We start from the raw sequence: 12,358 nt of genomic DNA, 5'->3' as shown, positions 1-12,358 counted from the left end.
TTAAGAGTATCAGGTAAAGGTTTAAGCTCAAACATGGGATCACCCTTGGGTGGAGGAGGATCCCCTAGGATTTCAATAGGCAAGTTGTGTTTCAAAATAGGTCCCTGTTTAAAGAATACTTCATCTATTTCCCTTCTTTCATTCATAAACATATCATTTTCATGGTCTAGCAAATATTGTTCTAAAGGATCACTAGGAGGCACGACAATAGAAGCAAGACCAATAATTTCATCTTTACTAGGCAATTCTTTATCATGGGGTTGTCTATGAAATTTAGCAAAATTAAACTCATGAGACATGTCCCCCAAACCAATAGTAACAACATCCTTTTTGCAGTCTATCTTAGCATTAACAGTATTCAAGAAGGGTCTACCAAATATAATGGGACAAAAGTCATCATGTGGGGAACCAAGAACAAGAAAATCAGCAGGATATTTAACTTTCCCACACAAGACTTCCACATCTCTAACAATCCCAACTGGTGAAATAGTGTCTCTATTGGCAAGCTTAATTGTAACATCAATTTCCTCTATCTCAGCAGGTGCAATATCATGCATATTTTCTTTATATAAGGAATGAGGCATTGCACTTGCACTAGCATCCATATCACATAAGCCATGATAGCAATGATCTCCTATTTTAATAATAATAATAGGCATGCCTACAACAGGTCTATGTTTATTTTTAATATCGGGTCTAGCAATTCTAGCAGCTTTATCACAGAAGTAAATAACATGCCCATCAATATTATCGGCCAAGAGATCTTTAACCATATCAATACTAGGTTCAACTTTAATTTTCTCAGAGGGAGTAGGTGTTCTAGTATTACTCTTACGGACCACAGTTGAAGCTTCAACATGATCCTTTATTCTTACAGGGAAAGGTGGTTTCTCAATATAAGCAGTAGGAACAACAGGATCATTATAAGTGATAGTCTTTTCTTCAACTTTAATAGGTGCAACTACTTTTACTTCAATGGGAGGATTATATTTAAACCACTATCCTTAGGGAGATCAACATGAGTAGCAAAGGATTCACAGAAAGAAGCTACTATCTCAGAGTCAAGTCCGTATTTAGTGCTAAATTCACGGAAAACATCGGTATTCATAAAAGATTTAACACAATCAAATTTCGGTGTTATACCTGACTCCTTACCTTCGTTAAGGTCCCAATCTTCAGAGTTGCGTTTAATTCTTTACAATAAATCCCATTTGAATTCAATAGTCTTCATCATAAATGAGCCAGTACAAGAAGTATCGAGCATGGAGCGATTATCGAGAAAAATCCAAGCATAATTTTTTTGAATAATAATTTCTATTGAGAGCTCATGATTGGGGCATGAATATAACATTGACTTAAGCCTCCCCCAAGCTTGAGCGAAGCTTTCTCCTTCGCAAGGCCAAAAATTATATATATAATTACGATCACGATGAACAAGATGCATAGGATAAAACTTTTGATGAAATTCCAATTTCAATATGTTGTAGTTCCATGATCCCATATCATCACATAGCCTAAACCATGTCAATGCCTTTACCTTCAAAGAAAAAGGGAAGACCTTCTTCTTGATAACATCCTCGGGCATAACTGCAAGCTTAAATAATCCACAAACTTCATCCACATAGATTAGGTGCAAATCAGGATGTAATGTTCCATCACCTCTAAAAGGATTAGCTAGCAGTTTCTCTATCATGCCCGAAGGAATTTCAAAGTAAACATTTTCAGTAGGTTAAGTACGTTGAAGAGCAACTCTTTGCTCTACTGGTCGGGGTGAAGATACCCCGAACAAGCCCCTCAAAGGATTATGTTCCATAGTAACAAGTGATAGTAAATTTCAGCACACTATATAAATTTTTCCTTACCAAATTCCACCTACCAAAAGCGCTTCACTCCCCGGCAACGGCGCCAGAAAAGAGTCTTGATGACCCACAAGTGTAGGGTATATATCGTATCCTTTCGATAAGTAAGAGTTTCGAACCTAACGAGGAGCATAAGGAAATGATAAGCAGTTTTCAGTAAGGTATTCTCTGCAAGCACTGAAATTATCGGTAACAGATAGTTTTGTGATAAGGTAATTTGTAATGGATAACAAGTAAATAAAGTAAATAAGGTGCAGCAATATGGCTCAATCCTTTTTGTAGCAAAGGACAAGCCTGGACAAACTCTTATATAAAGGAAAACGCTCCTGAGGACACATGGAAATTATCGTCAAGCTAGTTTTCATCACATTCATATGACTCACGTTTGGTACTTTGATAATTTGATATGTGGGTGGACTGGTGCTTGGGTACTATCCTTCCTTGGACAAGCATCCCACTTATGATTAACCCCTATTGCAAGCATGCGCAACTACAAAATAATATTAAGGTAAACCTAACCATGGCATGAAACATATGGATCCAAATCAGCCCCTTACGAAGCAACTCATAAACTAGGGTTTAAGCTTCTGTCACTCTAGCAACCCATCATCTACTTATTACTTCCCAATACCTTCCCCTAGGCCCAAACAATGGTGAAGTGTCATGTAGTCGACGTTCACATGACGCCACTAGAGGAGAGACAACATACATCTCATCAAAATATCAAACGAATACCAAATTCACATGACTACTTATAGCAAGACTTCTAACATGTCCTCAGGAACAAACGTAACTACTCACAAATCATATTCATGTTCTTATTCAGCGGGGTATTAATATGCATAAAGGATCTGAACATATGATCTTCCACCGAATAAACCAACTAGCATCAACTACAAGGAGTAATCAACACTACTAGCAACCCACAGGTACCAATCTGAGGTTTTGAGACAAAGATTGGATACAAGAGATTAACTAGGGTTTGAGATGAGATGGTGCTAGTGAATATGTTGATGGATATTGACCCCCTCCCGATGAGAGGATCAATGATGATGACGGTGGTGATGATTTCCCCCTCCCGGAGGGAATTTTCCCCGGCAGAACAGCTCTGCCGGAGCCCTAGATTAGTTCCGCCAAGGTTCCACCTCGTGTCGGCAGAGTTTCGTCTCGCAAGCTCTCTTATGATTTTTTCCTCGACAAAAGACTCCATATAGCCAAAGATGGGCATTAGAGGGCTGCCAGGGGGCCCACAGGGCTGGGGGCGCGCCCCCACGCTCGTGGATGGTGGGTGGCCCCCCTCTGGTATTTCTTTTGCCCAATATTTTTTATATATTCTGAAATGTGCTGCTGTGAAGTTTCAGGACTTTTGGAGTTGTGGAGAATAGGTCTCTAATATTTGCTCCTTTTCCAGCCCAGAATTCCAGCTGCCGGCATTTTCCCTCTTCATATAAACCTTGTAAAACAAGAGATAATAGGCATAAGTATTGTGACATAATGTGTAATAACATCCCACAATGCAATAAATATCAATATAAAAACATGATGCAAAATGGACGTATCAGCCATCCACATATAATATTAGAAATGCTACAGAGCTCCCACTCACTTTCTTATAAATAATGGCTTCTCTAAAAGTCTGTATAAAACCATATGCTTTGATCACACTATGAAAGCATATATTCCAACTCTGAGATGCTTGCACTAGTCCATAAATGGATCGCTTGAGCTTGCACACTTTGTTAGCACATTTAGGATCAACAAAACCTTCCGGTTGCATCATAGACAACTCTTCTTTAAGAAATCCATTAAGGAATGCAGTTTTGACATCCATTTGCCAAATTTCATAATCATAAAATGCGACAATTGCTAACATGATTGGGATAGACTTAAGCATCGCTGCAGGTGAGAAGGTCTCATCGTAGTCATCTCCTTGAACTTGTCGAAAACCTTTCGCAACAAGTCGGCCTTTGTAGACAGTAACATTACCGCCAGCGTCAGTCTTCTTCTTGAAGATCCATTTATTTTCTATGGCTTGCCGATCATCAGGCAAGTCAACCAAAGTCCACACTTTGTTCTCATACATGGATCCCATCTCAGATTTCATGGCCTCAAGCCATTTCACGGAATCTGGGCTCATCATCGCTTCCTCATAGTTCGTAGGTTCGTCATGGTCTAGTTGAAGTAAATACGCCCTAGAGGCAATAATAAAATTGTTATTTATATTTCCTTATATCATGATAAATATTTATTATTCATGCTAGAATTGTATTAACCGGAAACTTAGTACATGTGTGAATACATAGACAAACAAAGTGTCCCTAGCATGCCTCTACTTGACTAGCTCGTTAATCAAAGATGGTTCAGTTTCCTGACCATAGACATGTTGTAACATCCCCAGCATCACACTACAGTAATCTCCCCTTAATGAAGGTCATGTCATCATGATCATCATGCCAAAATGCCACTTGTCCAAAATCTGCTTCAAATTCAAATTCTAATTGCATGTGAAATATTTGCTTCTTCTTTCATGCAAATAAAATAGTTCACACTATGGAAAATATTCTCTAAGTATTTGTCATGATGAAACCTACCTCTGCTGGATTCCAAAAATGCTCCTGAAAATTATTTGAGTGGTCCAACAACAATTAAATTGGCCTTTTCAATTTCTAAAAGTTCTTAAACATTTCCAAATGCTCAAAACAATTTTGTGCAACTTCACAATATTGCAAGGTATTTATTGTGGCATGTGGCACATTTTTCAAGAGTCATATGGTGCTCGGAATAATTGCAAAATAGTAAGCTATCCTTTTAATAAAAAAATAATAAAAGATACAAAATAGAGAAAAGGAACCCCCCCCATTTTCCCCACCGGGCTTCTCGGTCCACCTAGTAGCCGGGCACGGCCCACCCCGGCCCAGCCGGCCACCCATCTCTCTCTGGCCTGCTGATACGTCTCCAACGTATCTATAGTTTTTGATTGTTCCATGCTATATTATCTACTGTTTTGGACATTATTGGGCTTTATTATCCACTTTTATATTATTTTTGGGACTAACCTATTAACCGGAGGCCCAACCCAGAATTGCTATTTTTTGCCTATTTTAGGGTTTCGAAGAAAAGGAATATCAAACGGAGTCCAAACGGAATGAAACCTTCAGGAACGTGATTTTCTCATCGAATACAACTCAGTAGACTTGGACCCTACGTCAAGACACGTAACATGAGCCACGAGGTAGGGGGGCGCGCCTACCCCCCCAGGCGCGCCCTCCACCCTCGTGGGCCCCCTGTTGCTCCACCGACGTACTTCTTCCTCCTATATATACCCACGTACCCCCAAACGATCAGATACGGAGCCAAAACCCTAATTCCACCACCGTAACTTTCTGTATCCACGAGATCCCATCTTGGGGCCTGTTCCGGAGCTCCGTAGGAGGGGGCATCGATCACGGAGGGCCTCTTCATCAACACCATAGCCCCTCCGATGAAGTATGAGTAGTTTACCTCAGACCTACGGGTCCATCGTTAGTAGCTAGATGGCTTCTTCTCTCTTTTTGGATCTCAATACAATGTTCTCCCCCTCTCTTGTGGAGAACTATTCGATGTAATTTTCTTTTTGCGGTGTGTTTGTTGAGACCGATGGATTGTGGGTTTATGATCAAGTCTATCTATGAATAATATTTGATTCTTCTCTGAATTCTTTTATGTATGATTGGTTATCTTTGCAAGTCTCTTCGAATTATCAGTTTGGTTTGGCCTACTAGATTGATCTTTCTTGCAATGGGAGAAGTGCTTAGCTTTGGGTTCAATCTTGCGGTGCCTTTCCCGGTGACAGTAAGGGCAGCAAGGCACGTATTGTATTGTTGCCATCGAGGATAAGAAGATGGGGTTTTCTTCATATTGCATGAGTCTATCCCTATACATCATGTCATCTTGCTTAAGGTGTTACTCTGTTTTTAACTTAATACTCTAGATGCATGCTGGATAGCGGTCGATGAGTGGAGTAATAGTAGTAGATGCAGGCAGGAGTCGGTCTACTTGTCTCGGACGTGATGCCTATATACATGATCATACCTAGATATTCTCATAACTATGCTCAATTCTGTCAATTGCTCAACAATAATTTGTTCACCCACCGTAGAATACTTATGCTCTCGAGAGAAGCCACTAGTGAAACCTATGGCCCCCGGGTCTATCTTTATCATATCAATCTCCTACTACTTAGTTATTTACTTTGCTATTTATTTTCCTTTATTTTACTTTGCATCTTTATCATAAAAATACCAAAAATATTATCTTGTCATATCTATCAGATCTCACTCTCGTAAGTGTCGCTATAGGGATTGACAACCCCTATTTGCGTTGGTTGGGAGGATTTATTTGTTTTGTGCAGGTGCGAGGGACTCGCGTGTAGCCTCCTACTGGATTGATACCTTGGATCTAAAAAACTGAGGGAAATACTTACGCTACTTTGCTGCATCATCCCTTCCTCTTCGGGGGAAACCAACGCAGTGCTAAAAGAGGTAGCAAGAAGGATTTCTGGCGCCGTTGCTGGGGAGGTCTACGCAAAAGTCAACATACCAAGTACCCATCACATACCCTTATCTCCTGCATTATATTATTTGCCATTTGCCTCTCGTTTTCCTCTCCCCCACTTCACCCTTGCCGTTTTATTTGCCCTCTCTCTCTCTATCCTCCCTCTATTTGCCTCTTTTTGCCCGCTTTCTTTTTGTTTGCTTGTGTGTTAGTTTGCTTGCTTGTCACGATGGCTCAAGATAATACTAAATTGTGTGACTTAACCAATACTAAATTGCTTGCTTGTTATGAAAGATCCGTTCTCCGGCCTTCCTAGTGAAGATGCCGCTACCCATCTAAATAGCTTCGTTGATTTGTGTGACATGCAAAAGAAGAAAGATGTGGATAATGATATTGTTAAATTGAAGCTATTTCCTTTTTCGCTTAGAGATCGTGCTAAAGCTTGGTTTTCGTCTTTGCCTAAAAATAGTATTGATTCATGGAACAAGTGCAAAGATGCTTTTATCTCTAAGTATTTTCCTCCCGCTAAGATCATCTCTCTTAGAAACGATATTATGAACTTTAAGCAACTTGATCATGAACATGTTGCACAAACTTGGGAGAGAATGAAATTAATGATACGTAATTGCCCTACCCATGGTTTAAATTTATGGATGATTATACAAAAAATTTATGCCGGATTGAATTTTGCTTCTAGAAATCTTTTAGATTCGGCCGCGTGAGGAACTTTTATGGAAATCACTTTAGGAGAAGCTACAAAACTCCTAGATAATATTATGGTTAATTATTATCAATGGCATACTGAAAGATCTACTAATAAAAAGGTGCATGCGGTAGAAGAAATTAATGTTTTGAGTGGAAAGATGGATGAACTTATGAAATTATTTGCTAATAAGAGTGTTTCTTCTGATCCTAATGATATGCCCTTGTCTACTTTGATTGAGAATAATAATGAATCTATGGATGTGAATTTTGTTGGTAGGAACAATTTTGGTAATAACACGTATAGAGGAAATTTCAACCCTAGGCCTTATCCTAGTAATCCCTCTAATAATTATGGTAATTCCTACACCAATTCTTATGGAAATTATAATAAGATGCCCTCTGATTTTGAATCTAATATTAAAGAATTTATTACTTCGCAAAAGAATTTTAATGCTATGATCAAAGAAAAATTGATTAAGATTGATGATTTGGCTAGGAACGTTGATAGAATTGCTCTTGATGTTGATTCTTTGAAACTTAGATCTATTCCACCTAAGCATGATATCAATGAGTCTTTCAAATCCATGAGAATTTCAATTGATGAGTGCAAAGAAAGAACCGCTAGGATGCGTGCTAAGAAAGATGCCTTTATAAAAGCGTGTTCTTCTATTTCCTATGAAAATAATGATGAAGATCTAAAAGTTATTGATGCGTCCCCTATTAAATCTTTGTTTTGCAATATGAATCTTGATAATGATGGGACTGAATATGATCCACCCTTACCTAGAAGGCGTTCCAAGAATTCTGAATCTTTTGATCTTGATGCTAAATTTGATAAAAGTGGGATTGAAGAAATTAAAACCCTAGATGTTGCTAAACCCACTATTATGGATTTAAAGGAATTTAACTATGAAAATTGCTCTTTGATTGATTGTATTTCCTTGTTGCAATCCGTGCTAAATTCTCCTCACGCTTATAGTCAAAATAAAGCGTTTACTAAACATATCGTTGATGCCTTGATGCAATCTTATGAAGAAAAACTTGAATTGGAAGTTTCTATCCCTAAAAAACTTTATGATGAGTGGGAACAAACTATTAAAATTAAAATTAAAGATCATGAATGCTATGCTTTATGTGATTTGGCTGCTAGTGTTTCCACGATTCCAAAGACTTTGTGTGATTTGTTAGGTTTCCGTGATTTTGATGATTGCTCTCTAAACTTGCACCTCACGGATTCCACTATTAAGAAACCTATGGGAAGAATTAATGATGTTCTTATTGTTGCAAATAGGAATTATGTGCCCGTAGATTTTATTGTTCTTGACATAGATTGCAATCCTTCATATCCTAATATTCTTGGTAGACCTTTCCTTAGAACGATTGTTGCAATTATTGATATGAAGGAAGGAAATATTAGATTTCAATTTCCATTAAGGAAAGGCATGGAACACTTTACTAGAAAGAAAATTAAATTACCTTATGAATCTATTATGAGAGCCACTTATGGGTTGCCTACCAAAGATGGCAATACCTAGATCTATTCTTGCTTGTTATGCCTAGCTAGGGGCGTTAAACGATAGCGCTTGTTGGGATGCAACCCAATTTTATTTTTATTCCTTGATTTTTGCTCCTGTTTAGTAATAAATAATTTATCTAGCCTCTTTTTTGGTTGTGTTTTTTGTGTTTAATTAGTGTTTGTGCCAAGTAGAACCGTTGGGAAGACTTGGGGAAAGTCTTATTGAACTTGCTGTAAAAAAACAGAAACTTTAGCGCTCACGAGAACTGCTGTCATTTTTATTTGGAAAGTGATATTTAGTTAATTATTTTTTCATATTATTAATAGATAAATTCCTCACGTCCAGCAATTTATTTTAGAATTTTTGGGGTTCCAGATATTGCGCTAGCTACAGATTACTACAGACTGTTCTGTTTTTGACAGATTCTGTTTTTCGTGTGTTGTTTGCTTATTTTGATGAATCTATGGCTAGTAAAATAGTTTAGAAAACATAGAGAAGTTGGAATACAGTAGGTATAACACCCATATAAATAAATAATGAGTTCATTACAGTACCTTGAAGTGGTCTTTTGTTTTCTTTCGCTAACGGAGCTCACGAGATTTTTCTACTTTAAGTTTTGTGTTGTGAAGTTTTCAAGTTTTGGGTAAAGATTTGATGGCTTATGGAACAAGGAGTGGAAAGAGCCTAAGATTGGGGATGCCCATGTCACCCCCAAGATAATATAAGGACACCTAAAAGCCAAAGCTTGGGGATGCCCCGGAAGGCATCCCCTCTTTCGTCTACTTCTATCGGTAACTTTACTTGGAGCTATATTTTTATTTACCACATGATATGTGTTTTGCTTGGAGCGTCTTGTATTATTTGAGTCTTTATTTGTTAGTTTACCACAATCATCCTTGCTGTACACACCTTTTGAGAGAGCCATACATGATTTAGAATTTGTTAGAATACTCTATGTGCTTCGCTTATATCTTTTGAGTTATATAGTTTTGCTCTAGTGCTTCACTTATATCTTTTAGAGCACGGTGGTGAATTTGTTTTATAGAAACTATAGATCTCTCATGCTTCACTTAGATTATTTTGAGAGTCTTAATAGGATGTTAATTTGCTTAAAATCCTAATATGCTTGGTATACAAGATTAATAATAAAACTCTCTTATGAGTGTGTTGAATACTATGAGAAGTTTGATACTTGATAATTGTTTTGAGATATGGAGATGGTGATATTAAAGTCATGCTAGTTGAGTAGTTGTGAATTTGAGAAATACTTGTGTTGAATCTTGTGATTCCCGTAGCATGCACGTATGGTGAACCTTTATGTGATGAAGTCGGAGCATGATTTATTTATTGACTGTCTTCCTTATGAGTGGCGGTCGGGGACGAGCGATGGTCTTTTCCTACCAATCTATCACCCTAGGAGCATGCCCGTAATACTTTGCTTTGATAACTTGTAGATTTTTGCAATAAGTATATGAGTTCTTTATGACTAATGTTGAGTCCATGGATTATACACACTCTCACCCTTCCACCTTTGCTAGCCTCTCTAATACCGCGCACCTTTCGCTGGTATCATACACCTACCATATACCTTCCTCAAAACAGCCACCATACCTACCTATTATGGCATTTCCATAGCCATTCCGAGATATATTGCCATGCAACTTTCCACCGTTCCGTTTATTATGACACACCCCATCATTGTCATATTGCTTAGCATGATCATGTAGTTGACATCGTATTTGTGGCAAAGCCACCATTCATAATTCTTCCATACATGTCACTCATGAGTCATTGCATATCCCGATACACCGCCTGAGGCATTCATATAGAGTCATATTTTGTTCTAAGTATCGAGTTGTAATTGTTGAGTTGTAAGAAAAATAAAAGTGTGATGATCATCATTATTAGAGGATTGTCCTAGTGAGGAAAGGATGATGGAGACTATGATTCCCCCACAAGTCGGGATGAGACTCCGGACGAAAAATAAATAAAAGAGGCCAAAGAAGCCCAAATAAAAAAAGAGAAAGAAAAGATGCCATAAAAAAGAGAGAGAAAAGGCCCAAATAAAAAAATAAAAAATAAAATAAAAAATGAGAGAAAAATAGAGAAGGGACAATGGTACTATCCTTTTACCACACTTGTGCTTCAAAGTAGCACCATGATCTTCATAGTAGAGAGTCTCTCATGTTATCACTTCCATATACTAGTGGGAATTTTTCATTATAGAACTTGGCTTGTATATTCCAATGATGGGCTTCCTCAAAATGCCCTAGGTCTTCATGAGCAAGCAAGTTGGATGCACACCCACTTAGTTTCTTTCTGAGCTTTCATATACTTATAGCTCTAGTGCATCCGTTGCATGGCAATCCCTACTCACTCACATTGATATCTATTGATGGGCATCTCCATAGCCCGTTGATACGCCTAGTTGATGTGAGACTATCTTCTCCTTTTTGTCTTCTCCACAACCACCACTCTATTCCACCTATAGTACTATATCCATGGCTCACGCTCATGTATTGCGTGAAGATTAAAAAAGTTTTGAGAATGTCAAAAGTATGAAACAATTGCTTGGCTTGTCATCGGGGTTGTGCATGATTTAAATATTTTGTGTGGTGAAGATAGAGCATAGCCAGACTATATGATTTTGTAGGGATAACTTTCTTTAGCCATGTTATTTTGAGAAGACATAATTGCTTTCTTAGTATGCTTGAAGTATTATTATTTTTATGTCAATATGAACTTTTGTCTTGAATCTTTCGGATCTGAATATTCATACCACAATTAAGAAGAATTACATTAAAATTATGCCAAGTAGCACTCCGCATCAAAAAATTTGTTTTTATCATTTACCTACTCGAGGACGAGCAGGAATTAAGCTTGGGGATGCTTGATACGTCTCCAACGTATCTATAATTTTTGATTGCTCCATGCTATATTATCTACTGTTTTGGACATTATTGGGCTTTATTATCCACTTTTATATTATTTTCGGGACTAACCGATTAACCGGAGGCCCAGCCCAAAATTGCTGTTTTTTGCCTATTTTAGGGTTTTGAAGAAAAGGAATATCAAACGGAGTCCAAACGGAATGAAACCTTCGAGAACGTGATTTTCTCATTGAATACAACTCAGGAGACTTGGACCCTACGTCAAGACACGTAACAGGAGGCCACGAGGTAGGGGGGCGCGCCTACCCCCCCAGGCGCGCCCTCCACCCTCGTGGGCCCCCTGTTGCTCCACCGACGTACTTCTTCCTCCTATATATACCCACGTACCCCCAAACGATCAGATACGGAGCCAAAACCCTAATTCCACCGCCGTAACTTTCTATATCCACGAGATCCCATCTTGGGGCCTGTTCCGGAGCTCCGCCGGAGGGGGCATCGATTATGGAGGGCTTCTTCATCAACACCATAGCCCCTCCGATGAAGTGTGAGTAGTTTACCTCAGACCTACGGGTCCATAGTTAGTAGCTAGATGGCTTCTTCTCTCTTTTTGGATCTCAATACAATGTTCTCCCCCTCTCTTGTGGAGAACTATTCGATGTAATCTTCTTTTTGCGGTGTGTTTGTTGAGACCGATGAATTGTGGGTTTATGATCAAGTCTATCTATGAATAATATTTGAATCTTCTCTGAATTCTTTTATGTATGATTGGTTATCTTTGCAAGTCTCTTCGAATTATCAGTTTGGTTTGGCCTACTAGATTGATCTTTCTTGCAATGGGAGAAGTGCTTAGCTT

Source organism: Triticum urartu, chromosome 7 (genome assembly GCF_003073215.2).
Source record: "Triticum urartu cultivar G1812 chromosome 7, Tu2.1, whole genome shotgun sequence".
NCBI classification, from domain to species: domain Eukaryota; kingdom Viridiplantae; phylum Streptophyta; class Magnoliopsida; order Poales; family Poaceae; genus Triticum; species Triticum urartu.
The sequence above is the reverse complement of the archived record's forward strand: the minus strand, read 5'-3'. Positions refer to the sequence as shown.